The sequence below is a fragment of the Corvus moneduloides genome, chromosome 11 (assembly GCF_009650955.1).
Source record: "Corvus moneduloides isolate bCorMon1 chromosome 11, bCorMon1.pri, whole genome shotgun sequence".
Classification (NCBI taxonomy): domain Eukaryota; kingdom Metazoa; phylum Chordata; class Aves; order Passeriformes; family Corvidae; genus Corvus; species Corvus moneduloides.
In genome coordinates this window covers 16,496,259-16,521,583 of record NC_045486.1, presented here as the reverse complement: position 1 = coordinate 16,521,583, position 25,325 = coordinate 16,496,259, and the positions used below count along the sequence as shown (strand labels likewise).

The 25,325-nt window shown below is 44.7% G+C and overlaps 1 protein-coding gene across 4 annotated transcripts in view; it reads left to right on the top strand.

The window, feature by feature from the left end:
- SFMBT1 (Scm like with four mbt domains 1) overlaps positions 1-25,325 on the top strand; it is a 118,801-nt gene that overhangs the window by 37,982 nt on the left and 55,494 nt on the right. Inside the window, exon 1 of one of the 4 annotated variants that reach the window (XM_032120763.1) lies at positions 6,023-6,091. The exons of 2 other annotated variants lie outside the window; for them this stretch is intronic. The gene's annotated coding sequence lies outside the window, so the exon portion shown is untranslated. Of the gene's footprint in view, positions 1-6,022; positions 6,092-7,122; positions 7,209-25,325 lie in introns of those variants that run through there. One more of the 4 variants, XM_032120760.1, reaches the window with a different exon arrangement.

Sequence of the window (25,325 nt, the reverse complement as noted above, 5' to 3'; positions counted from 1 at the left end):
AATTTCTGTGTTTCATTTGGCTTGCATAACAAAACAAGATGGGCTGCTTCACTGCTGTTTATAATAGGCCTTCCTAATATGGTTTTCTGTGCTTGGGCTGATCAGGATTTTCCAAAACTACATAAATATTTTTAATCTGGGGAAAAAAAAATCACTTTGACCGTAAATAGAAAGCAGTAAATTGGGGTTTTGTTCTCAGGTAAATTATAATACTGTTTTTGCACAATCTCATTTTGGTATCTAAATATTATCACTAAAAGCATGTTGTCTGCCTCTCTTTTCCATCTATATCTGTTAAAAAAAACCCCAAAGCATTCCTCTGCAAATACTTGCTAAGCAGTTGGTGAGATCACAGTCAAATACAGGAAAATGCTGACAATATGGGCAGTATTTGAAAGCTAACAGTGGGAAGGGTATGGCCTGACTGAAGTCAAGGGTACTTCAGCAGTGGGTGTTGATGTAAACCATCTTGTGCAAATGTTCATTTGAATTGTATAAAAGCTGGGAAGTGGATAGGAATGTTAAGAGGAGAACCATAAAAGAGCAAAGTCAGTATCATATAAACAGAGGAGCTTTGCTTTTCTCTAAAGGTGAATATTCTAGTTCTCATAGTATCTTCTTTATGGAGTGTTTCTATACTCAACCTTTCCCAGTTGTGTGACTACACTTCCTTTCCCTCTGCTTCATTTTTTATTCTGAGTTTACTGGGCCTGGCTCTCCTTGTTTTGCAGTCCACCTTGGTTCTGTTGCAGTAATGTGCTCACAGGGACAGCCCACACTGCAGAGTATAAAAACCATGGAGACATGAAAAAGCAAGTGGTGCCTAAATGTTCCTGTGTTCTGCCTGCCACAAGCACAAACAATATTTCAGTCCTCTATGACAGTTATACAGGTGCCTACTACAAAAATTGTACTGGAAGAAGGTGACAGAGAATTCCTTCTTCTCCTCTGGAACTTTCTCATCCTCTTTGATGCCATGGAAAAAAAAAAAATGTGCTTAAGTAGTAACAGAAGTGTTCCCAGTCCAGCTTTACCTTCAGAGCTGGGTGATGGCTTTTTGTTAGGTCATTGTTAGGGTCTCTTTGGGACTGTTTCTCTGTTTCTTACATGATGGGTGTTTCATTTGTGCCATCTCACAGAGCTTCCAGTGGCAACAGGAGATCTACAGAGACCTGGTAAAAAAAGAGTCTTTTTTACCAAAAAAAGAAAGAGAGGACTGGAAGGAACTAGATTAGGGAGGAATGGAGTTTCTTGTATTTTTATCAGGTATCACAGATCTTCAGAGTTAGCAGCAATTTCCTATTTGGTACACAGTGAGCTGGGGAAAGGGCATCAACCACGTCTGCCTATAATTTAGCAAAACTGCAAGATTACTCATAGTTTCTGCCCTCATCTCTCCCAGGCTTTAGCCTGAGAAGTTTTTCCCTCTCTGTTGTGACCTGTATGATGTGCCTTACACATGCAAAGTCTTCAGCTGTATTAAAAATGACAAAAATTATGAAGATTTTCATAGTATGGCAAATATCCTAATATCTTAATTATAAACACATTAACATGGGCAACACAGCTAACGCTGGACCTCGTATATAGGGAGCTGTTGCACAAGTAGAGATTAAAACCCTCTGAAAAGCTAAGTCTAAATAGACTAAACAAAGGGCAGAGGAACATTACATATGTAAAATGAACAGCACCATGGCTGGTAAAAAACCAGGTTTCTTCAATGAATTTATTTTCCTTACAGTGTTGGGAATTAATCAGTAGTGAAAATAAACCAAACAACCCAAGTGAGGTACAATAGACACTAATAGGAAATAATAAAATAGGATGTACAGCAGTCAAGAGAAATGAGAAAGAAGCAAAAATGCCAGTGAAAAAAGCAGTCAAACATAAAAGAACATGCTCAGAAGCTGAACAGAGAGAAGGTAGAAGATGGGTGTCCCGTGCTGCAGGGACCAGCCTACAGATGCTTTGCTGCTGCCAGCTGAATGCCTAACTAAAGGCCCTGTAGCCTCTTTTTTTTTGTCACTTACCTAAAATCACTAAAATGACACAGCCTTCTTGTGCCAAGTCTGGAGTCTCTAAGCCAGAAAGCAGACAGCTGGGGAAGGGAAGGTATGGAGCAAACTGCTTGGATCTGTTTCTTCCCCTCATCCTACAGCTGAACCTGATCGAGCATATCTGCATGCCAGCAAAATGCCTTTAATATGTGAAAGAAAGTGTTGCCTCAATAGCTATTAACATCCCCAGTGTCCACACCACACCCTGCTGGCACACCTGGCACCTGCTGCTCACGGCAGGAGCATCTTTAACAAGGCCACTGAAGGAGCTGCATGGTCTGAAGTGCACCACCTTGTGTGCCATCAGCACACATCTGCAATAGCAAAGGGAAGAGTCCAAGTGGCTCTTCCCTTGTGTCTATATTAGGGTTCCTTTGAGGATGAACTGATTGTCTTTCATAGGGCTGCCAGCTGAGCCTTTCACCAGCTTTAAAACTGCCATAATTTTCAGGCTAACCAAAGTCTGAAAACAGGAGGAGCAAAGCAGAAGTCCAGGGATGTCACTCAGTCACCCACAGGAGGTTATCTTCTGGGTTAGTCTGATCCACTGGCCACAGAAATGGCAACTGCAAATACTTCAGTGCATGTCTCTGGTTATTATCCCAGAAGTACAAGGTGTGGAGAGCATTGAAGGTTAAAAAGTCCTTGGCAAATTTTCTTTAACACTGTAGTAGAATATTGTACATTTTGGAAGAAGACATGCAGTTCTAAGCTAACAGCTGAAGATCAACAGCATTTGCTGAGAAAGTCCGTGTAGTTATGGAAAACTTCATGAGTTCAAACCACTGGGGCGAGCTCTCTGTGGAGAGTCAGACTGGCTTAGCTTGGTCTCAGCTCACCTTTGGGAATCCTGGGCAATGTTTCCCCTGCAGCTCTTGTAAGGGCCCTGTTTCCTCCACAAACACCAACTTTTTCCCATTAATGAGTTGGGTTGCAGATGAAGAAGGTCACAAGGGATCCAAGGATTTCAGAAGCACTCTTGGATTCCCTATGTAAGACACAAATAGTAATTCCAGTAAGACCCATATATGTTCTTCATACGTCTCACAACCTTTACTCAACAAAATCTACCCTATAAGTAGGGACAAAAGCTTTTAACCAACACGTAACCAATTTGAATTAACGTATCTGTAACTCTTCTCTGCGTTTTGCTCCCACAGACACAGTGTTCTTGTAAACGAATTATCCCCACTTCACTGAAGGGGAATGCTCTGTTCCATGAGTTTCATTTGAGTACAAGCACAGAAGTGCAAACCTACACCAGCCCTGTTCTCAGTGCAGGGATGTGCAGCTTGAGCCTGCTGTCTGTGCACAAAAAAGTTCAGAGGGACTTCTTGGCACTTGCAGTCTATAGGAGTGTGGTGCTAATTAATGTAGCAAAACAAAGGCAAGCTGAAAGTTTCGCTGAAAGGAGCAGAAAGCCCTGCTAGGGAAAACTGGCTGGCACTTAAACCTGGGTACTGATTATCTAATGCTGTTTGCACAGCTTGAATGCTTCAGCTTCAAAACAGGTCTTCTTTAATATGAGAGAACAACTGAAGGAAAAGATGGTGTGATGCTAACAATATATGTGACTTACTGGATCAATTAAGGGAAAATTTAGAATTCCTCATTTATCACTTAACGTAAACAAGGAAAATAAGTTTTTAATGATCAGAAGGTTCCTAAAAGACATGTGGCTTATTTTGCATGAAGCATTCCAGTTTAATTTTGTAGAAGAAACGGCCTACCACAGTCTGCACCAAAACAAAAAGAAGTGCCAAAACACAGTGTGAGGTTGTGGGGAAACAGGTGAACCATCGTGGTTCTTGGAGATTCATGTGTTGCCAGGGATAGCTTTGGTTGAAGAAATGGGACATGAGGAATTTGTGGGTAGCCTGGATGTTTCACAGAAGCTCAGGAGCAGGCTGCTTTACAGGGACAACATTTGCCACCTTCCTGACATAGCCAAAAGTGTGGACAGGTTGCAGTGAGCTGCTGGAAAAGGGGAAACCTCTGAGCAGGCTGGGTGGTAACTAAATTGAAAAATAGGACAAGATGCATATTTTTATGGTATAGTATCTTAAACTGCTGTAGCACAATTGATCTATTGCCTGGAGTACCAGAAATGGGTTGGAATATAATAGCAAGAAGTCATGCACTCACAGATTAATTAGAATAACTGCGAGGAAGCTCAGAGGTTCATCAAATGTGAGATTACAAGAGGAGGAATCCAGGTACATTATTGGTTGTAGGATAACTATGATGCCACTCTAATGTGGTCTTAAAAATACTAATGTATTCTGGGATGCAGCGAGTGAGGCATTTTCAGGAGACTGCGAGGTATTAATATCGTGGTACAAGGCAGTTGTTAAGACCTTGTTTAGAACAGTGCACACAGGGTAGAAGGTATAAAAGGACGCTGGAGGAGTGGAAAACCTATTTGGAGAGAAGATTAAAAGCAAAGCAGAAAGACTGAGAATGGATGATCTAATTGCTATTTATAGGGACTTTTTAGGTAAATATCAGAAAGGCAAAGTTATTTAATTTGAAGGGCAATATGGTAAAGACCAAATGGCTACAAATTGGTCGTGAATACAGTTACACTGGAAATTAGAAAGTTTCTAGTTTCAAAGAGTGGATGCTAGAAAAGCCTTGAAGGTAGAAGGCACGCCTTGGCTGTCTGATGGCTGCTTAGTTACTCAGTTCATCCTCCAAACTGGATAATAAAATGGTGTTGGGTTTCTCAGAAATTCCCGTTCCTGAAAAGAGGCTATAAGGAGATTTAATCCCCGTGTGATGAAATGTGTATTTGCAGTGTGTTAGTCCCGCGTTTCAGGAGGTTAGTTAACATGCCAGAAGGTCCAGAAAGATTCTGCTTCCTTTCCGTGCCTTTATAACCTCCAAATCACCAGAGATTACACAAAGTTAACGTATCATGGAGCTGGCCAGGCGAAGGTTCTGTAAACAGCTGTCCTTCTGTGACTGAAGATTAATAGGACATAGAAGATCGTTTATATATTTCACGGAGCAGACTGGTGGATCACGTTTCTTTCCGTACGCAGTTGTGTGTACCAAGGACTCATTTCCAGGATCGACGAGCAGTCTGAAAGGGCGTGCTTCTCGCTCTTGTCAGCCTGAGAAGTTTGTGATACCTGACTTTTGAGGTTTTCTTCCTGTTGCACACCAGTTTGGGGCTTTTGCAGAACAAGTCCTCAGTTTCTTAGCGGTTGTGCTTTGGTGAGGGGGTGGCTGCCGTGCCTGGCGGTGGCCGCGGAGATCTTCGGGGGACTCACGAAGTCTGGCCGGCTGGCCCGGGGCTGCCTGGAGCGGCGCTCGGTTATGCAGCCGGCGTCTGCTGGGACCCAGTTAGGTGGTGCGGCAGAGGTTTCATTTGAATAGTTAATTGCGCGGTGCCGGGCCGGGAGCGCTCAGCGGGGCCCTGCGGATCGGCATGGCGAGACCCCCCTCTAGCGGAGGGCCCGGGCCTCGCCCGCCCCTCGGCGGGAACGGCAGCGGGAGCGGGCGGGCCGCCGCTCCGGGAAACGGAACCGCGGGCACGAAGCGCTCCAGCCCCGCGGGGCCCGTCCTCGGGCAGCGCCGCGGCCGCTGCGAGCCCCGGAGCGGCTCCTGCCGGGAGCGGGGCCCGCTGTCCCGGGCGGCGGGCGCGCTGTGCTCCCTCCCGAGTGCCACGGAAAAGGTCGCCACTTTTTTACTTCAAGCCAGTGGGAAAAGGAGGTTTCTTATCCTTGTGGAGAGCAGCATCTCTCTTGCGAGAGGGGCTGCGTGGCCGGCTCTATCCTGCCGGGCATCGCACCGCATCGCTCAGGAGTAATCGGAGCCCGGCGCGTCTCCGCGGTGCCGCGGCGCGCAGAGCGGTGTGTGCGATCTGCCCGCTGGATGCGTAATGAGCAAGTTCATGGTTCCATTCGTTCTTCCTGCCCGCTGTTCCGGTACTGCCGCTCTGTTTATTTGTTGGCACTTCTTTGCTCCAGAGACAAACCATTACAGCTCACTCGATCCGCCTGCTCTTCGCCTCGGAACACTCGTTTCTGGTCGGTAGCAACTGGTGTCCAGCACGACGCGAGGGCACGTACGCACAGACAAGCTCCGGTGCCCGCGGGCTGGGCAAGCCGGCCGAGAGCCCGCGGCCCGGGAGCGCGTCCCTCCCGGCGGCGAGCGGACCGGAGCGCGGCCGCAGCGCTCCCGCCGCCGTCTGCGGCCGCCGCCGCCGGCGGGCGGATGCGCTCCCGGGGAGCGCAAAGGCTTTTCGCGCTCTGCTCCCGCAGTCCCCCGCCGACCGGCGGGCTCATTCCCGGCCACCGCCTCGGTGCGGACCGGCTACGGGGCTCGGGGCGGGGGGCGCTCCCTTTCCGCCCCTCCGTCCCCGCCGCACGGGCAGGAGCGCGGTGTTGCACAACCCGCTTCCTTTTTCTTTCGCTTCGCTGCGCCGCGGGCAGCGGCGGCGAGTGCGCGGGGCGCCGGTCTCCGCCCTGGGTGGGGGGGGACGACACGGCCGGTGCCGCCCGCCCGCTCCCCGCCAACTGCGGCGCTGGCGCGGCCCCGCCGGCTGCGCGGGCCCGCTGGGGGGGGGGCCGGGGGGGCGCCGCTGGTCCCCGCGCCCCGACCGACGGGGCCGGTTCTGTCCGAGGGGAAGGGGGCTAAATCCTCGCCGGGGCGGGGGGGGGGTGGGATGGAGACAGGACCGCGCATCCCGCGGCAGGCACCGACCGCCCGCTCGCCCGCCGGGCCGTGTCCCTTTCCGCGGCGCCCGGGCAGGGCGTGGACGCCCGCCCCGCCCCGGCAGAGTCGCGGCGGCGCGTCCCGTTACCGGCGGCCGATCCCGCGCTGCTCCCGGCGCGGCGGGAGCAGGTGTCCGGGGGCAGCAGCCCGGGGCAGCGCGGCGGGGGCGGGGTCGGGGCCGGGCCCCGCGGGGCCGGGCGGGCGGCGGCGGCGGCGGCGGGCTCGGCGCGCCCGCGGCAGGAGGGAGCCGGAGCGCCCGAAAAGCCGTGAGGGGAGGGGAGGGCGGAGGGGCGGGAGGGGGGAGGCAGGCGGGCGGGCGGCGGGCGCATGCGCTCTGGCGGGCCGTGCCATATTGGAATGAGGCAGTGAGCGGAGCGCTGGGGAGCCCGAGCCCCGGCAGCGGCGCAGGGCTGGAAAAACTCCCCGCAGGTGAGGCGGGCGGCGGCGGCGCCCGCGCGCAGGCGGAGCGGCCCCGGGCGCAGCTGTTGGGGGCGTTTTGCCGGCGGGGCGCGGGGCCCGGAGGGTTTTTCCGGGCTCACGAAGTTTGGATGCGGGAAAAAGGCGGCGAGGTAGGAGGAGGAGGAGGAGGGAAGAGGCAGGCGGAGCGCGGCGGGGAGGCGGCGGCGGCAGCGCGGGGGGGACGCGCCTTCGGCCGCGCCGAGGAGCGATGCGCGGGGCTGGCCGGGCGCCGCCGCGCAACTGCCCGCGCGCAACTCTGCGCGCTCCCGCCAGGGGCCCGCGGCGTCCCGCGGCGCGCTCGGCCGAAGTTGCCCTCCCGGCCGGCCCCGCGCCCGCCCGGGGACGCGCCCGGCCCCCGCGGGAACTTTGTGCGCGCCGCGACGCCGCCCCGGCGCGGCCGGTCCCTGCCCGCGCCCGCGGGGGGCCGAGCCCACCGAGCGCCTCTCGCTCGCCCCCCTCCCCCTCAAAATGGCGGTGGAAGGGGACCTTTAAACCCCGCGCCGCTCCGCTCCGCACCCTCGCCGGGCGCGGCCGCGCTCCGCTCGGCGCGGCGCGCGTCCCGCCCGGGGCAGCGGCTGGCGTCGGTCCCCGTCAAGTGGCCTGTCAGCGAGCGGCTCTCGCCTCCCGGTCGGGGTGGGTGGGTGTGCGGGGAGAGGGGCGGGCGCCGCCTCCGCGGCCGCGCCGCCGGCTCTCCCGCAGCGCCGCCGCCCGCGCTGCGGGGCCTGCGCTGCCGCGGGGCCGGGCATTGTGTGCGCGCCGCGCCCGCCGCCGCCGCTCCGCACCTCCGGCGGCTCCGCGCCCGGCGGCGCTCCGGCGAGCGACACACAGCCTTTGTCTCTCGGGGAGTCGGTCTGCGCTGCCCGCCGCTCCTGCACCTGAAGTCGTAAATCGGCCGCCGGTGACACTGCCCGGGCGGCCGCCGGGGATGCCCCGGGACGCCAACTTCGGGCTGGGGAGGGAGCGGCGCCGGGGCAGCGTCTGCGGGAGGGCTCCCGCCCGGGCAGCGCCGGGTGAAAGCGGGAGGGCGGAATGCCCGCATCGGAAGGACTGAGCAAGTTTTCCGTCTGTGGCTTTTGCAAACTTGCTACCAACCCCCCCCCCCCCCCCCCCATCCCCCCTCCGCCGCCGCCCCACACACAGTGGAAATAAAGAAAGGAGAAGAAAAACAGCGCGGGCAGTTAATTGTGGATTTTTAACTACATTCGCTATTGCAGTTCTATAAGGCCCTTATTTATTGAGAAATAGGCCAGTGATGCCTGTTTCACAGTCCCATGCATGCTTTAGCAGAACAATTATATCTACTTTAGAGAAACTTGTTGCCATTATAAAAAGATTGTACATGGTAACCCTCATGTCTGACAGTTTCACCCACTCTGACAGCAGAATTTTGGTGGGAGAGGTTTTGCAGAGAAAGAAAAGGCCTAACTTGCTGTTTCTTTGCTGTTCCTTCCTTCCTTTATGGGAGCTGGCTGCTGTCAGTAGCCCAGGAGGTTACCATAGCGAACGGTTCCGTGAGGCAGAATATAAGCTGCACCACGCAAAACTCACACTGGAAAAAATGATAATCCACCTTGTAACTTCAGAAATATCATTGTTGCAACCTACTTAAGGTTTGTGATGTGTGTGAACTGGTCAGAAACATCTGACTTTTAAGAGGAAAAGTTGTTAATGGCAAGTAGTTTTGCTCCTTCAGGTGTGAAGACTGTAACTTGTAGCATCTACAGCATCCAGCAGGATGGATTCCTGGTCTGGCTGCGGTCTGAGACTACTGTTTCAAAACAGCCAGTTGTTGGGACAAAGTAAATCAATGTGAAGATAAAAATAGATCAATTAACTGAAAGCCTGGGTTTCTTGTGTGGTAGGCGTTACTGACATGGATTTTACAATTTTAAAAAAATGAGTAAAAAGCTATCTATCTATCTAAAAGATCATCTCTAGAGAGAAGACTTAGTGGCCTTCCTGCCTTCAATTCAGCCACTTCCTCTTTTGCATTTGGTTTGTGAATTGTTGCTGTGATTGAGGGATGAGAATGAAATCTGGTTCTTCCCAGAACCTATGTTAGGAAGATGCTTATGGACAAGACAGGCAACCAAATAAAACTGATCTCACTGCCTTTTTTAATGACTCATAGTTAGGAGGTGGCATAGGAGTGTCGGGAGAATGGCTTTGCTGTTGGTTGGTGTGTCCGTGCTGGGCACTTACCCTGGGACACCTCAGGATCCTGTTACATTAGAGCTGACACGCTCCTTCTCCAGGGGAGACAGCAGTGCCCGGCAGAGAGCAGGGAAACAGTAGCAGATCTCTGTAGTTATTGATCTGTATGGGTTTTCCTTTGCTGGTTTTTTTCCCCCTCTACTATTAATTTGCTGGTATTGAGTTATCTTATCTGATTCTTAAACCTGGCAAATCTCCTAAGCAATTGCTGTAGGGAAAAGGTGGATTAAGTGTAAACTGACATGTTAATGACTGATAGAGTTTTTGCATGGTGTAATCTTTATATTCTGGGAACTCTTTCACTGCCTCATGGGGAAGATATTAATGAGTAAAAACAACACGTGCCATAGTATGTTTTGGTAACACTTTTTAGGGGCTCTTTTGGTCATTTCATGGCAGACCAGGGACAATTGTAGACCACAATCTTTCTGTCGTGGTTGCCTTTTGAATCCACTGTATTTGGAATTCACCTTAACATCATTGCTGTGCTTCCACTTGAGAAGTTTGGCCGTGGCATGATCATCATGCAGTGATGCAGACATCAATACAGTCATTTTGTGCTGGCTTGATTTAAGTAATTGTCCTACAACTGATGCACTTGAGGTACGTGGCAACTTAATTACACGAACACGCTGACAGTGAAATGATTCATGTTAGATCCACTATAGTGTCCTTTAAGTGCATGGGAAAAGTAAGCCTAAAGGTGTTTAGCAAGGGGCATTTTGGGGAGAGAGCTTCCAGTGCCTGAAACCCCAGGGCTTGCATTACATCCATTGTTCCTATAATGACATGGCAGCTTTAATGCTACAGAATAGTCTTGGGGTTTAGTTTCTTGACTTTTTAAGTGTGCAGTTCTGTGTCTTGTAGATTGGTCATTGACTTGAAACAGTGTAGCCTGTGCAAGTTACAAGTGTTTTCTGGACCTATGACAGCTTTCTTTGGTGTTGTTCATCTCGCTCATCTTGCTTGATGATTAGCAGATTTTATGTGTCATCTTTGTTTTGGTCTCTTGGAGTATCAGTGTTGCTGCTGGTAGTGGACTTGACTTTGTGCTCCTTTCCTTCTACTTTCGGGAAGTGGCTGTCGAGTTTTAGATCATATGTTTAAACCTGAAGTGGGTGTTACTTAAAGCTTTTAAGGTCGGGTTGGTTCCCTCTCTCAGGATTACTTTCTAACTTGAAAAGTCAAGGGATAGAATAAGAGGGAAGGAGGTGATTTTTTTTTGTTTTGATTCAAATGCTTGTTGAAATGGTCCTGAAGGCAAACGTGTCTCACAGTGTGTGAGATCCTGAAAGGGAGATTTAGCAGTTCACATTCTTGAAGTTCAGAAAAAGTCAAAAATGAGAATAAATTTTTATCTTAATTTTACATTAGTATCTTATGATTTTTAAAGCCATTACATCAGTGCAGTGATATTTTATTGGAATTACATATTTTTCTAACTTTAATCCATAATTCTTTCCACTGTGCATGGTTTTCTTTATATTGATAAAACTTATGAAAGAAGCATTGAGATGCTAATTAGTGCTCTTTTGATTTTAAAATAGTTTTGGTTCCCAGGGTACAGAATATAAATACATTTTTTTAAGTTAGATTTGGTGCATATAAGACACACGTTTTCTGTTCACTCTGTATCTGTGTTGATTTTTCTTCCTTTTTGCCGGACTTTGCTGACAATCTCTGTGGATTGGTGGTGATCATAGGATAATTACAGTAGTAATAGTAGTAATAATAATAATCGTAGTAATAATTATCATTATTATTTTACACCTATTTATGGGTGAGATTGTGGTTTTTTAAGGGTTCCTAGTGAAGGCTGGTCTGTAGAATTAAAGCATTACAACATAAATTCTACTCTGCATTCTTAATAGGGCATCTCTTAGGGGAATTACATGTTTGAGTATTTTAAATGTTCTCCTGTGAGAAAGGAGGGTGTGAGCTTAGGCTGGAACAAGATATTGTGCCTATCAGTTGGGACTCTCCAGGTAACTCTCCACGTCTCTGGGAAATTAGTGAATTTTAAGTAATGCAAAGCTGCATGGTAGTTACAGAGTGGTAGGGGAATGCTTTAATAGCCTTTGAAGATGGAAAGCTGTAAGTCTTTGGGGTAGTTTTCTGTTTTGTTTGGTTTGGGAGTGTTGGGTTATCACCCACACACACCATTGAGGAGTGTTTAGCTGGGAAGTGTGCAAATAAAGAAGGCCTGGGAGCCACACGACCGGGGAAGCCCAGGTCCCAAGGTCTCTTTCTTCCTCTCTCTCCCCCTCCTCTTTTTCCCTTTCTTTACCTCTTGTGGATTCTCTGGGATGTCTTCATTCACCTTTCAATGGAGACAGTGATGTTTGGATTTATTTTCCCTATGAAAATAAGCATCCTAGTACAACACTTGTTGGATCTCAGTGTCATAGAAACCCCAAGCCCTCAGTCATGTTCTGTTGACTGGGTTTGAGGAAGGGTCACGATAGGAGAGGCAAAAAACTGCACACATGCAAATATTCCAAATTAATCTAATGAGCTTTGTTTCCTGGGATAACCAGGTAAGCAATAATGTTAAAACCTGAAGTAAGGAGGGCTTCAGTGATGTTTGCAGTAGAACAACCATCTCTTCTGTAATGCCTCTCTCTAGTACTGGGATTTCTGTTCTTTCAAGCCATTGTTTTTTTTTATGAGACAGAGCAGCCTTAAGTGACACAAGTTTTTTGCTGCACGGGTTATTCGTGGCAAATAATGCACAAGTAAGAGTTTTCCCTTTACTTAAAGTTGGTGGGAGCCATATGTATTTTATTTTGGCTTTTTCCACCCACTGGGATTTGGCACATGGACAGGTTGCAGATGCTTTTACCTACAGTGCAGGTGAGTTGTAGCTACAGAGGTAATGTCAGCAATTTGTTCAGATTATGTGGACATTTAAAATGTGATTATAGTCCCTAGAGTCATCCTGAGCAGCAGCTTGCTGGTTTTCAAGGTCATTGTTTATGTTGCTGTGGCATTTCATTTACACTGGTTTATTTGCTGTTACACTTGAGGACACTCTTGTTCACTACAGAAATGATCTCTTTCTTCAAACAGATGAGTTGGGAAGGAGATTAGTGGAATGTGATGTTATCTAAAAATGATGCAGCTATTAAACTAGCTTTGAGATTCTCTGAGAGTACTGATCAGTGAGAGAAGAGATGCATCTTGGATTATTTTTTTCTCTAAGAGTAAATGATGCAGGGCTGAGCGACCTCCTCTCCTGTTTTGTCTGATTGGAGTTGAGGGCTCTCAGCATATCTCAAGAGGTGCTCTGTCTTGCAGAATTGGGTCATTGGTTGAAAGTAATGATGGTGATGGGGAACCTGCAAGGTTTTGCTGTTTGTCACTTAATCCTTTCCAAGGATGTGAGGGACTGGAGCAGTGATCCTGAAGTAGATATCAAGTGGATTGGAGAAGATGAACTCTGTCTTGATGTATTTAGGGGCTGTAGTCACTATTTCTTCTGGCAATGGGTGACAGAAAGCCATAAATAGCACCTTCAGATTTGTCATTGTTTCCAGAAGAAACTGATCAAGTCAGGAAGTGAAGGCACTTCCCTTCTGATGCTGGGTGCACATTTATTACAAATGGCTCTGCGAGTTCTGTGGGTGTCTCACCTCTCTGTGCTGGAGCAAGTGATGCTCTGGCATTTCTTACTTTTTCTTGATCTCTTGACCTGGGAAAATACATACAAATGTACAAATTTTTTTATTATTATTTGGTGTATTTTTTCTTTTTGTTGCCTGACTGAATGAAATCCATTTAGGATTCCCTGCCTCCTCGGGAGCTGTAGTAATGTGCACGTTTGCAGCTCAAGCATGCACTTTGCTCTCTGCATGGGGAGCCGTGACCTCTTGGTTTAAAAAAAGAAAGTTATTTGTCTTGAAATCATAAAAAAAAAAGAAAAAAATTTAAATCTAAGGTCTGTGAAACTCCGTTATACTGTAAAGCCTTGTCTGAAACCCCAGTGGGTTTTTGAGAATATCTTTCTTGTCAAAGCATCTCCTTTTGAAAGGAGGCCAACGCTGGCTTCAGTGCCCAATAACTTTGAATGAGGACACGGTGCTGAAAAAGCTGTGATGTTCCACAGCAGTATGGAGAAGTGCTACTGAAGCCTGACAGGTCTATGTATTATAGACACAGGCTTTGCCTCACATATATATATAAATATTAGTATTTATTTTTTCCTAATGTCAAGTTCCAAACATGCCCTCATTAATGTGTTAAGCACTAAATTGTTCAAATTGTGTTTTCAAGTAAATTACAGGGCCTGTCATTGGATTCCTAAAGAAGTGTCCAGGTAGGGAATGCCAAGCAGACAGGCAGAGGGAGAACACAGGGATGCTTCCTTGCAATTGGGCCAGCAAAACTCACGAATGCACATCCTAAAAAAGAAATTATTGAAGTAGGCAGTGATTCCTTCCAGGATTAACTCTGCTCATTGCTCTTTAAAGTGTTACCATGAGGGTTAAACTAATGGCCCTAAGAAATAATGCAAGCACAGGATCAGTCACAAGTGTTACAGATATAGCACTAATTGGCTAATTGAATAGAGCTAATCAACTCCTTTTAAATGAATGTGACCATGGGCACGGGCATAGGGAAATCTCTTCTTCCAGGGAAGTTTTTCCTCCTCTCTTTGCAAAACAAAATCCAGTCAATTTAGCTGTGAGGCTTTTTATTCCAGTGGCCAAGAGCAGAAGTCTTCTTTTTCATGTGTTTATTTTATGTCTTAAGTTATTTGTTAAACTTTTTAAACAGATTTTGGGGAGGGAGAAGGAGCTTAATTTTGAATTCCCCTTTTTCTTGTGGCCAGATCTTACATTTTGAACTTAGCAAATTTAAACGTGTATTTTGTTGCTCCCCTTAATTAAAACCAATGTATTTAGGGAAGTGATTTGTTGAAGCACGAGTCCAGTTTGTTTTGATAATAAGCCAGTTCTAGATAATTCTAGCCTCACTGCAAGTGTAGAGGGAGTGTGTCCAACAGCTGCTTTGTCTGGTTTTGATTTTTTTACTGGCTCATGTTATGTAAGAAAGAGATAATGACTGGAAACTGAAGAATCAGGGAAGGTTGTTTCTTCTTCTGGTCTTCATAGAAAAAAAAGACAGCAAGGAAAGGCAAGGTGACAATAAAAGCCACACATTTTTAAACTGAAGTTAATGTTTCTTGGTTTAACTCTATGTTCTTAATGAATACCAAAACATTGTCTTCTTTGTTTCTGCCTTCTCTGTAAATGCTTTTAAAGTAAGAATACTCATTATCCAAGTAAAATGAAAGTGCAGGTTTTTTTCTAATTGGAGTTCAATTTCCATCTAAAAGCAACTCGACAAAAATTGTAATTCTTATAATTATCCAATAAGAAGTGCAGAAATTATCTTTTCATAGTAAATCTAAGTTTTTATTTTGATATTCAGGTTTAATCTTTTGCATTTATATTCTGTTTCCAAATGGTGGTTGCATCTTACTGGAAACTATTTTTAGGTTATTCAGAAATTGCAGTATTGTGTTGTTTAATACGCTTTTATTTAAAGCAATTTATAGAAATGCTTTCCTTTTGTGCTGTGACGTAGATTATGACATCAAAATATGCTTCATTAGTCTTGATCATTCTTACACGCAGATGTGAGTGTAGATAATATAGCAGAAAAAATAACAACTTTCTGTCAATTACTCAAGGCATCTTTATGGAAAAATAGCAGCATTGATGCTTCTGAAGAGGTGTGGTTTTAGAACGCTGGTCACAGTGGTTGCAGCAGTCAGGCTGGATGAGTCTCTGAATGAAGCAGTGTTTTTTGGGTTTCAAAGACTAATGGTGTATGATTTCTTCATTATCTGCCTTTCCTCAATGCACCTGACAAACAGCACGGCAAAATCCACTTCAGTGTGTAAAATTAACCCTTCTGAGATTCTACCTTAGCAGTGATGTTTCAAACAAAAATATCACTGCGGTGGCTCTTGGGGGTGGTTGAGAAGTTTCTTTGCGTTGCTGGAGGAAGAGTGGCTGCAAGTCTAGCTAAAAGTGGGATGAGCATAAAAATTGCCATAATGTGTCAGATCAGGAGGACACCTATTCCTGTGTCTCACCTCAAAAATCTCTTGAAATGAGGGTAAGAGGCAGTGAAGTAGAGCACAGCTCCTTCTTGCCGACCGCGCAGGAACCAGGGATTGGCCCTGTTCTCCGTCAGTTGGTCTGATCCCTTCTGAATCCACAACTGCCTGTGTTTGGGTCTGCAGTTTATTGTGTGCCATGGCAAAGGTGCTTAGTCTGTGGTTTCTGGTCCTTGTGGTAGGAGAAATGGTGAATAACCTTTCCTTATATTTCTTTTTGATGCTAGTTTTGATTTTGCACGCCTCTTGTACTCTTCTGTAGTTGCACTGTTCAGCTCAAAGAAGGAAACCTGCTGTGTTGTAGAGAAGATGTTGAAGCCCATCTGTAGCTTATGTCTGCAGTGCTGAGCGGGGCAGGGATGCTCTTTCTGATTGTGGCTGGTTCTTACCTTTGCTGTAAAACTGAGTTGTACGTCCGTCCCTGTTACTATCGAAGTGTTGCAAGCCTCTGATGGTCTTTCTTACCTTTTTTGGTGCATCTTTTAGTATTTACATGGCTGTTGGACACCAGCACTACTGGCTGTCTCAAGGGGCTCTGGATTTCTAGAATTGTAGCACAGTGTTTGTTGTTTTCTTCTCCATTCCATGGGGCTCTTAATGAGTATGAAATTGATGTTCCAAGAGAATTAGTTGTAACAGTTGCAAAATTCCAAGTTGCAGTAGCTAATTTAGATCTCATTGTATAGGTGAGGTTATTTCTTTTTCTATATCTTATTATCTCGCCTTTAATTTCATTTGCTATTATCCTTCTGCAGTTCTTAGCAAACAGAATTTATTTTTTATCTCTTGAATGGTTCTGTATTGTCTTAAAACTTCACACTCATTTCGTGCTTGTGTTCTTCTCTTGGAAAGGAGGACACAGTACAGTCATTAGTCCTCCTTGTATTGTGAACAACTGCTTTTTCTTTCTATCATTATTTCATGTCTTTATAATGAACCTTTTGAGATGATCTTCCAGAAGAAGCTCCAAAATATTTCAAGTCTCATTGGATGGAAGCGGCCTCTCACCTGAGGTGATCAGTAGACTTGGGTTTGAGCTTAATGCCCAGATTGTATCATATCCTTTCTAAAACTCTTACTTCTTGACAAATTAGTTGATGAATTAACTTCATTTAATGAAGTTTTACCATTTAGTGATCTTTGACTAGATCTTCTGTGCAGCATATGGTGTGGAATTTAACACTGATATTTTCAACATTTAAAAATCTTATTCCGAAGTTCCCAGGTTGTGAAGCTTTTGAAATTACCAAAGTGGGAATTCAGCTATGTATTCCCAGACACCAAGCCTGCGTGCTATGGTGTGAGTAGATCAGTGGATGCTTCAGTTTGGAAAAGGACAAAATGAACATCCCTGGTCTGAAGGAACAAGGTCAAATCAGTCTCCTTGTGGAGGCTCCATGCTGCCTTGTGGCCACACCTGTGTGATGTGCACAGGAGAGCATGGATCTTACATTTAATGCCTATTATATGGCAATATGCTGCAATCCAAAGGATTTATGTTGCACATGATTTACTTTGGTATAAGGTAATATGTTGGAGATTGTTGAATCAAGAAAAGTGATTTCATTTTGCTGTTAATGAGTGTTTTTCTGTCGCCCTTTAGAAAAATCCATTCACTGTTTCTCTGTACCCCAGCAGTTTTCTGTTCATTTTGTGGCCATTCACTTCTTCTGGGTGTGCCAGAGAATGAGCTTTTAATCTTTTGTGTTTAGAAGATGTTTTCGTAACCATAAAGGCTAACGAAGTACCTTACAAGAATTAAAGTTAAGATGTTGCAGAGATGTTGACCTCAGCTTTGGAAAGCTTTTAGGGAGTATTTTTCTAGGCCAGTTCTTCACTCAGTTGATGTGCTTGCTTTGCATAGAGATCTGATAATTCATTTTTTTACATTCCTGTTGCTCTTGGAACGATCGTGGCAGTGCTGGGCTGTGCAATTTCCGGTTGCTGCTGAGGGCAGCACTTAAGTGGAGATGGTGTAATTTACATCCAGTGCTGCACTTGCCACTTAATGTTTTCTAGCAACTCCATTTCTATAGGGAGCAAATCAAAACAGACTTGGGCTGTCAGCAGAGATGTGTTTTTTAAACACAACCAGGCAAATGGTTTTCTTTTCCATTTAATCAAGAGTATATTTAAAATCGAATGTCACAGCGGAAGCATGTGATTATAATACATGCAGGTATTTCTAGTGGGTTTAGCTCTAAAGAACTTCCATGGGCTACACTTAGATGCAAAATATTGGCACGGGGGAAGAAAATGCAGGAGACTTCATGAAACAACTTTTAAAGGTAGTGTTTTCAGGACAAAGGTATCCTTTGGTTTTTCTGAGGCACTGTTTTTATTACATCCTGCTACAGAATTAAAATTTTGATTTAATAATCACAACTAATGATTCAAAGGTTGAAGTGGAACTTGAATAGAGGAGTATTATCTCTCTTTTGTATATATTAATAACAGGAACAAGGTTACATGTGACAGCAGAGTGATGTCTGAAAAAATACACACTGAGCTTTACAGGGACAGGGCTGCAAAAATAATTCAGTGGGGAGGAAAAAAAGTATGAATTTGAAAACACTTCTTATGACAGTGTAAATGTTCCATTGTTGTCAGGATCAGGCTTTGAAATTGTACTCCTAAAAATAGAGAAATCTTTTTCAGTTGCACTCTGTCTTTTGAGCCCTTAGGCTCAAGTCTTGTTTTTCTCTCTGTATGAACAGAGAAAAAAAAATCTTAAAATGAGAACAGATTTTCTTGTAATTTTACCATTCGTGATGTTGGGATAATAAGAGCATCATCCCTTACTGTGAGCTCTTTACTAAAACCCTGTGCTCTAACTCTTCTTAGGCCTTTAGGCCTGTTAATGTTCTTGTGATTTGAAATTTGTTGTTTAAAGCTGTTGTCTTTCTTTTCTTAACCTTTCTTTTTTTTTTTTTTTTTCTCCTCTCTGTCTAAGCTTTCAGTACTTTTTAAAGGGAGGAATGAGAAGGGAGCACATCAGTTAAGGAGCAATAAAAAAAGGCAATGCCATATTTTTGTGGCATTGCCTCGAGAGAGAGAATTCCATGATTTAGCACAGCTCGTAATACGGTAATTCCATTTAGGGGGAAAAGATCTAGGGAAAGGCTGTGTTTTGCCATCACAGTTTGCATGTGCAAAGAGTGGTAGGTGACTCAAAGGGAGCTTTAGCACGTTAAAACTGCATTTCAGTGGATAGTGCAAGCACAGCTCATGAGCTACAGTGAAAATAGGTGCCTGTTTGGCTCCCTGTCAGAGGGTTTGAAGATCATGTTTGGTTGAAGATGTTCCAAGATCATATGGGGGATTCATGATGATTATTTATCTTGATGCCTGAAGTCTCTTGGAATTAATCAATCCAGGAAGACCTATACTGGCATTACAGCCAGCCTAGTGTGTGTGTTTTTCTCAGTTTTCTAGACTTAAAATGCCACATTTAAAGCCTTGTTACTCCGAGATGTTTTCTTAGCCTGTTAGGAAACGTCACTTACTTCACTTGAAAGGTTTAGGTACTGCTTTAACACCTAAAGTGTATGAAGTAGTCCAGGCTGTAAGGTGAGAAGGAACCATATTTCTGTGCTTTTAGCCTCTTATTATTTCTGCTTGGACATAATGTTAAGAGATGTGCTGGCAGTGGAACTGAAATGGTGGCCAGGTTCTGCTCGGTCAGTAATGATAGCTGGAGAGGGATTTTCTTTTCACACACGAGAAGTTGTGTCAGGGCATCAGGCAGCCAGCAGAGTGTATTGCTGACACAATGGCAGTGTGTTCAAGCCGGCTTGTCTTTGTGAGATTTGTTGGATCTCACAGGTAGAATGAAAAATGTTATAGTACCCAGATCTGTAATTTCACATAGAATAGTGTGTCCTGTACTAAGCCCTTTGTGATGGAACTTGGGACATTGATATTTCTGGGTTACATTCAGATAAAAAGGTAAATTTTTGTATGTTGTCCATATAGTGCACCTCCTCTAGATATGCATGTATTTCCATTAAAATCCCATTTGCTAATCTGAGCTGGAACCCTTTTAAAACAAAATGCGAATAAAATCTTGGAAAGCAGTGGGAGACCTCGGGACTCTACAGTGAAAGGATTGAACTCTGCCATCCACAGCCTCTTATGAATAAAGTTAGCCTTCTAAAGATAAAAGAAAATTCAATTACAAAGCAAGAAGGAGGGCGAAGGGGTGTAATTAAAACACATAATCCTAAAAACAACATGAACAGTGCTTTTTCATGTTATACTTAAAGCAGTCTGCTTTGTGTGTGCAGTTGCTATTGCTTAAGATTATTGATTTAGTTTCCTGGGGGAAACACTTTTGAGAGGATGCGAAAAGGATGACGTCTGTTGGTGTGACTGGCAGTGTGATTTCACACGAGCATTCTACTTAAGGCAGTTTGCTGGAGAGTTTTCCTTCACTGCTTGCTAATCTTTCTTTGTGAAAAAAATAAAAAAAGGACTGAAATGAAGTGCTGCTTCTCCTTTTTTCTCACGCTAGCGGCAGTTGTCCTGTCAGCCCGAGTGCTTCAGGCAGCAGGAGGAACCAGAGGCAGCACGGGCACAGAGTGTTCTCTCCTCTTACATCTAATGCAGTGCTTGATTCCCAAAGTTGCATCGTTTGGACTTAGATTTTCAGATCATTTGCACTCCACCTTCCACTGAAGCCATCCACACTGGTGCTGAACACCTTTGATAGGATGTACAGCCCGAGGTCCACATTAGTCTGGGAACTCGAGAAACCTCTCTGGAGTTTTGTGCCAAGTGCTAGTGTGGTGGTGTAGTAAATACACATCTGCTCTGCTGTGCTGTTTCTCTGCTAATTAGCAGCTTAGTCTTATGCTAATGGCAGGAGTTGGGTTAGACCACCTATCTTCTTGGTAGTGAGGCATTCCCTGGCTGGAGTTAAAGCATTTCCTTATCAGGACTGGCTTTTATTATAGAAATATTCTGATTCTGTCTATAGCAGGGTGAGACACACACTGACCTGCTCTGCAGCTGGGTCAGAAATGAGAACCTGTAGGTGTTCATGAGTAATTGAAGTTGACAGGCTGTCCATCTTCGGACCTCATTCCTTCAGGAACTGCAGCTGGTTTGATTTCACAAACAGGGATGATGCCTGATTTGGTGGAGAGGAAGAAGCTGTGAGGAAGGAAAGGTGGGAGGGAGCAGGCAAAAGAAAAATGTAGATGAGTATAGAGATCAGGATTGAACATGGACTTGACAGTCAAGAGGTTTCAGAAGGTCTTTTGAATGCTCTTCTCTTATGCTTTTGATGCCATTCAGAAACTCATCTCTTTCACAGCATTCTAGAGTTAAGTATTACAATTCCTTGGATTATTTGATACTTTAGGCTGATAGCTTGGTAAAATATAAGTAGCATTATTTCATAAATTACTTTGTGCAAAAAAATTCTCTGGTAAGGAAATATTTTGAATTATTGTAAAGAAAGTATGCATTTCTTAAAGCAGTTTATGTGCCTGTCTTGTTGTCTGCTTAAATATTTTGTGCAAGCTTAAAGAAAAATTGCTTGAGTAAACGTAATGTAAGAAAAAAAGCAGTGTAAGTTTTGTTGTGAGGTTTCTTATAGTCAGTAAACATTCTTGCCTCTATTCATCTTTTACCTGGAATGCCTTATGTCCTGTTTGTCTGCTTTTGTAAAAATAGCTTGTGCCATCAATTTAGTTCCTTTGATAAAACGAATAATTAGAAGATACGCAATCAGAAACTAAAAGTAGCTATGCTTTTCAGCTGGAGAGAGCAAGTGTGTAATCACTGCTCAGGAACAGATTCCTGAATTCAGGTTGCAACCAGTGCATTTGCATTTTGAATCTATAAAAAAAAGGCACAATCCCTTCAGAAAAAGTCAGTGGAAAACCTGAGATGAGCTTGCTTGTTTTCTCCTGATCTGCTGGGAGATAGAACTGGAGGAACCTAACCATGTTCATAGTGTTTTTCATGAATTGAAACACTGTGTGTGACTCGGATCCTTCCCTGAGGATGTGTTTCCTGGCAGCTGTGTCAGAGAAGTTCTGGGCTTCAATCTGAAACTGGCCTTTCCCAAATGTGTCTTGCATTAAAAGTTTCACAGCAGCTTTTAAATGCCTTTAAGTGCCTGTAGTCCTTTGAGGAGCCTCATCTATGATGGGTTTAATAATTAGCTGCTGGCAGTGGGTTGGTGTTGGTAGGGAATGGAGCTGGGATTGCGGGGAAGGTCTTTATGGTGGTTAAACCCACTTTTGGGATGGATTGAATCAATGATGCAACTGCAGTGTAAATGTTTGGGTCTTGGAGACTGTAACAGTGGTTTCCATGTATTTCATGAAATATCTTGGGGAGAAGTTTTGAGTATTGATAGAAAACCACATCAAGGTATTCTAGGTATTTCTGATGCTTCCTCATACAAAGGGCTCAGCAGCTTTCACCTGCTGTAGGTGCCAGAGAAGTGCAAGGAATGACTTACAGAACAGAATAAATACAGGGCAGTCATAGATGCTCACAGGTGGCTCTCTTCCCCAACAATAGGAATTTGTCTTTTTTACCATTGCCACTTTTATATGAGTAGGGTATTTTTGGTTTCTTCTTTTTATAATAAGTCACCCCCACTCTGTCATTCCTTTCACACACGTTTGTTATCTTCCCACTTTTGATGGTGGGTTTTTAATTCTGCAGTCTGATTATTATTGCCACTGCAGTGCTGGGGATACACTTCTGCCAGCACTCGCTTCCAGCAGTTGTTTTGTTCTCTTATTCATCTCAATTCATGTACAAGGAGATGCACGAGGCCTTCACGTGTGTTTGCAGGCTGTAGATGCTCTTGCAGATGAGGACTGCCCTTCGCTGACTTGGTCATAAAATACCTTCTGTGCCAACAAGCTGAATCATTTCCACACTACAAATTCAAAGTTACGAGGGTCCCCCAAATGTGTGGGATATTTTTCTTTCTCTGTTGCCTAAAGTTTGCTTCAGGGAAGCAAGTGGAAGTTAATGGAAAGTGAACCTAGCATTAGTTCATCCCCCTGAAAAACTTGAGAAAGGGTGAATTGGAAAGTTTAAAAAAAAATTTATAAACTGCAAAGACATAACCTTAACTGTGCTGCAGATGTGCTAATACAGAGTTGATCTTTATGGCTTGTTATCCTGTGTCTTTCAATAACCAAGCAACTGTAAACCAAGAACTTCTAGCAAGACTATTTTAACTTGAACTTTATTTAAACTTTTCTGTGTTGTTATTCCTTTACATTGGTCAATAAGATTTCAGATGTGGCTGCTCATTAGCCTGATTTTATCACTATAATCCGTTTTATAAATTGTTTTAAGCATAAAAAGATAGTTTTGACTGTCCTCTGTAGGAAGCTACAGTGATAACTAATGTTTGCTGATAATTTCTTGTTATATATTTAACTGTTATTTGAAAAGTAAACTGAGCTTAGACTAAAACTCTTCTCATCAATGTGGACACTGTAAACATGCTAGATAGATTAACAATGGAAAACCAAGCCTTTGCTAGTTTACCTCTTTCTCCTCTTACCACACTCTCGCCTGCAGACTAACAAAGCCTTTGCAGACTTTATACAAATAAAAAGGCTGAAACCATTTGTCCTGTTGTGAAAATAACACAAAGTTTGCAGTACCATTAGTTCAGAGTTGCAGCAGATAAGAGGTGTAATGTGCCTTCTGGATTTTTGTGGGTTGCCCATCAGGTTTTAAGAACTGAAATGGAATATTGTGTTAGAATAGAAACAAGATTGTACCTACCCAAATACAGGAAGCCCTTAAAAATTATACAAAGTGACATTAGAAAAGAAGAGAATTCATGTTTGCTCGTTCATGCTATCAGTATGATTTTGGGCACAAGATGAAGAGTGTTACAGTGAATACCGTGGCTGGAGGAAAGAGTTTGACTCTTGATCAGGGGAAGGGGAGGTACCAGTGCATGGAAGGACTGGAGTTAACAGTATGTCCCAGAAATAACAGGCTGCCAGAATGAGAAAGCCTGGAATGGGGTGGCCTTGGTTTAATGTGCATGTAATACACAAAACGTAATGATCCATTTTTGTTGCCTGCCTGCTCTTTGTTGCTTGTAGAACCTTCCATAACAATCTTTGCTTTGAGAGACCAGAAAAGAAAAATGTTTAAAAAAAATTCCAGGGTTTGGCCCTTGCAGCTTTTCAGTCACTGCTCTGTGTAACTGCAGCAAACCCATTTGTCTCTTCTAGTTAGAACAGAAAGGAGTTGTTTTTCCTGTCAGTTGAGCCCATTTCTGGCCAGGATGAAGGATGCAGGGAGCACATGGGCTGTTGTCACTGCCCTGTGGTACCTGCCTTGCTTTGTGTTATTGTACAGACACCCCATCAGTGGCTTTTGACCTCCCAGCTTGAGCTGCCCTCGTGCTGCCAGCCTGGAGCTGCCTCACGTGCAGGGCTTCCTGTGCCTCTATCAAAAGTGGTTCAGTGCCAGGTTTCCTCTCACACCTTAGCTGTGCTCACCCCGGCTCACGCTGCAGCTCTGCCACAGCAGCAGGGAGCACTCCCAGCCTGCACTCAGTGCCCGAGTAAGATACTTACACTGATCAAACTGTGGAGCAGTTCTAGGTGAGCTTTAATGTCTTGCAAATCCCCTGAGCCATCCAGCTCTCTCCACATAAATGTGTCAGGTGGCCTTTTCAGCTGCTTGACCGTGACTGATTATGAGTGTGGGGAAACTTGTATGCTGTGCAAAATTTCTGTCTCCCCTTACTTGATTTCAGTTTCTCCTTAACCATGAATTTTCCTGTTCTGATGATGATGTCTGGTTCTCCTCATAAATTGACATCATCTATTTCTCTGATGTTGTCATTTTAATATGTATGTAAAGCGGAAAGGTATTTCACTGAGCAGGCGAAAAGCTAGATATTAGGTCTTTTAATCTGATATCTAAGGCAAAGCTGTTGATAAATATGTTTTAATAATTTAGTAAACATTTTAAGGTTCATAACTCAATACTTTTGAATAACTGAGGTGGCAGTCTGAGCTTGCTGTTGGAATAAGTGCTCCCTGGAGTCCATGTAGAAAAATTGGGTAGAAATTTTGAATAAGGAAGGTGTGATATGAATAACTATAGTGGATTTCTAGGAAGTGTTGACATGTTCCACATGTTTTAAGCTGTGCTGAAATGTGGTTGTTTTGACCAACAGGAGATCTGCAATTCCTCCAAGTTTTGATTAAATTTTGATTTCCTGTGTGACATCACATCATCATGATGTCATGCTACTGGGCTTCTCCTGCACAATCTCATTGGCTCAGTGGCAGAAGTGACCTGTATGGTTTAGCTTTAGCTGTGGGGATCTGCTCTGTAGATGGAGATGCCTTCAAAATTACTTTAATTTTTATTATCTTTCCATTTAAAAAAATCACCCTTATTGCTGTCTCTTTGCAAGGATGCCCTTTTTTTACTAAAAGGTTGGCACTGCAAAGCACAGCAGTGTTTGTACAGCAGTATCACTTCAGGTATTATCACACAAGTCCCACATGCCCTGGCACACCTGAGCTGATTCTCCAGTTCTGTTTGTGTTACAAGGAGAAGCTGTTGTGAAGTACAAGTACGGTACAAACCAGGGGGAGGCACCTGTCCCCTCTTGGGACACCTGATACAGTAATTCAGCAGTTTACAATAGGAGTCTGAATCTCTAGTAAGTAGAAATGTGATGTGAAGACTTGGATCGTACCTGGGGCATTCCCCAGCTCTGCCACCAG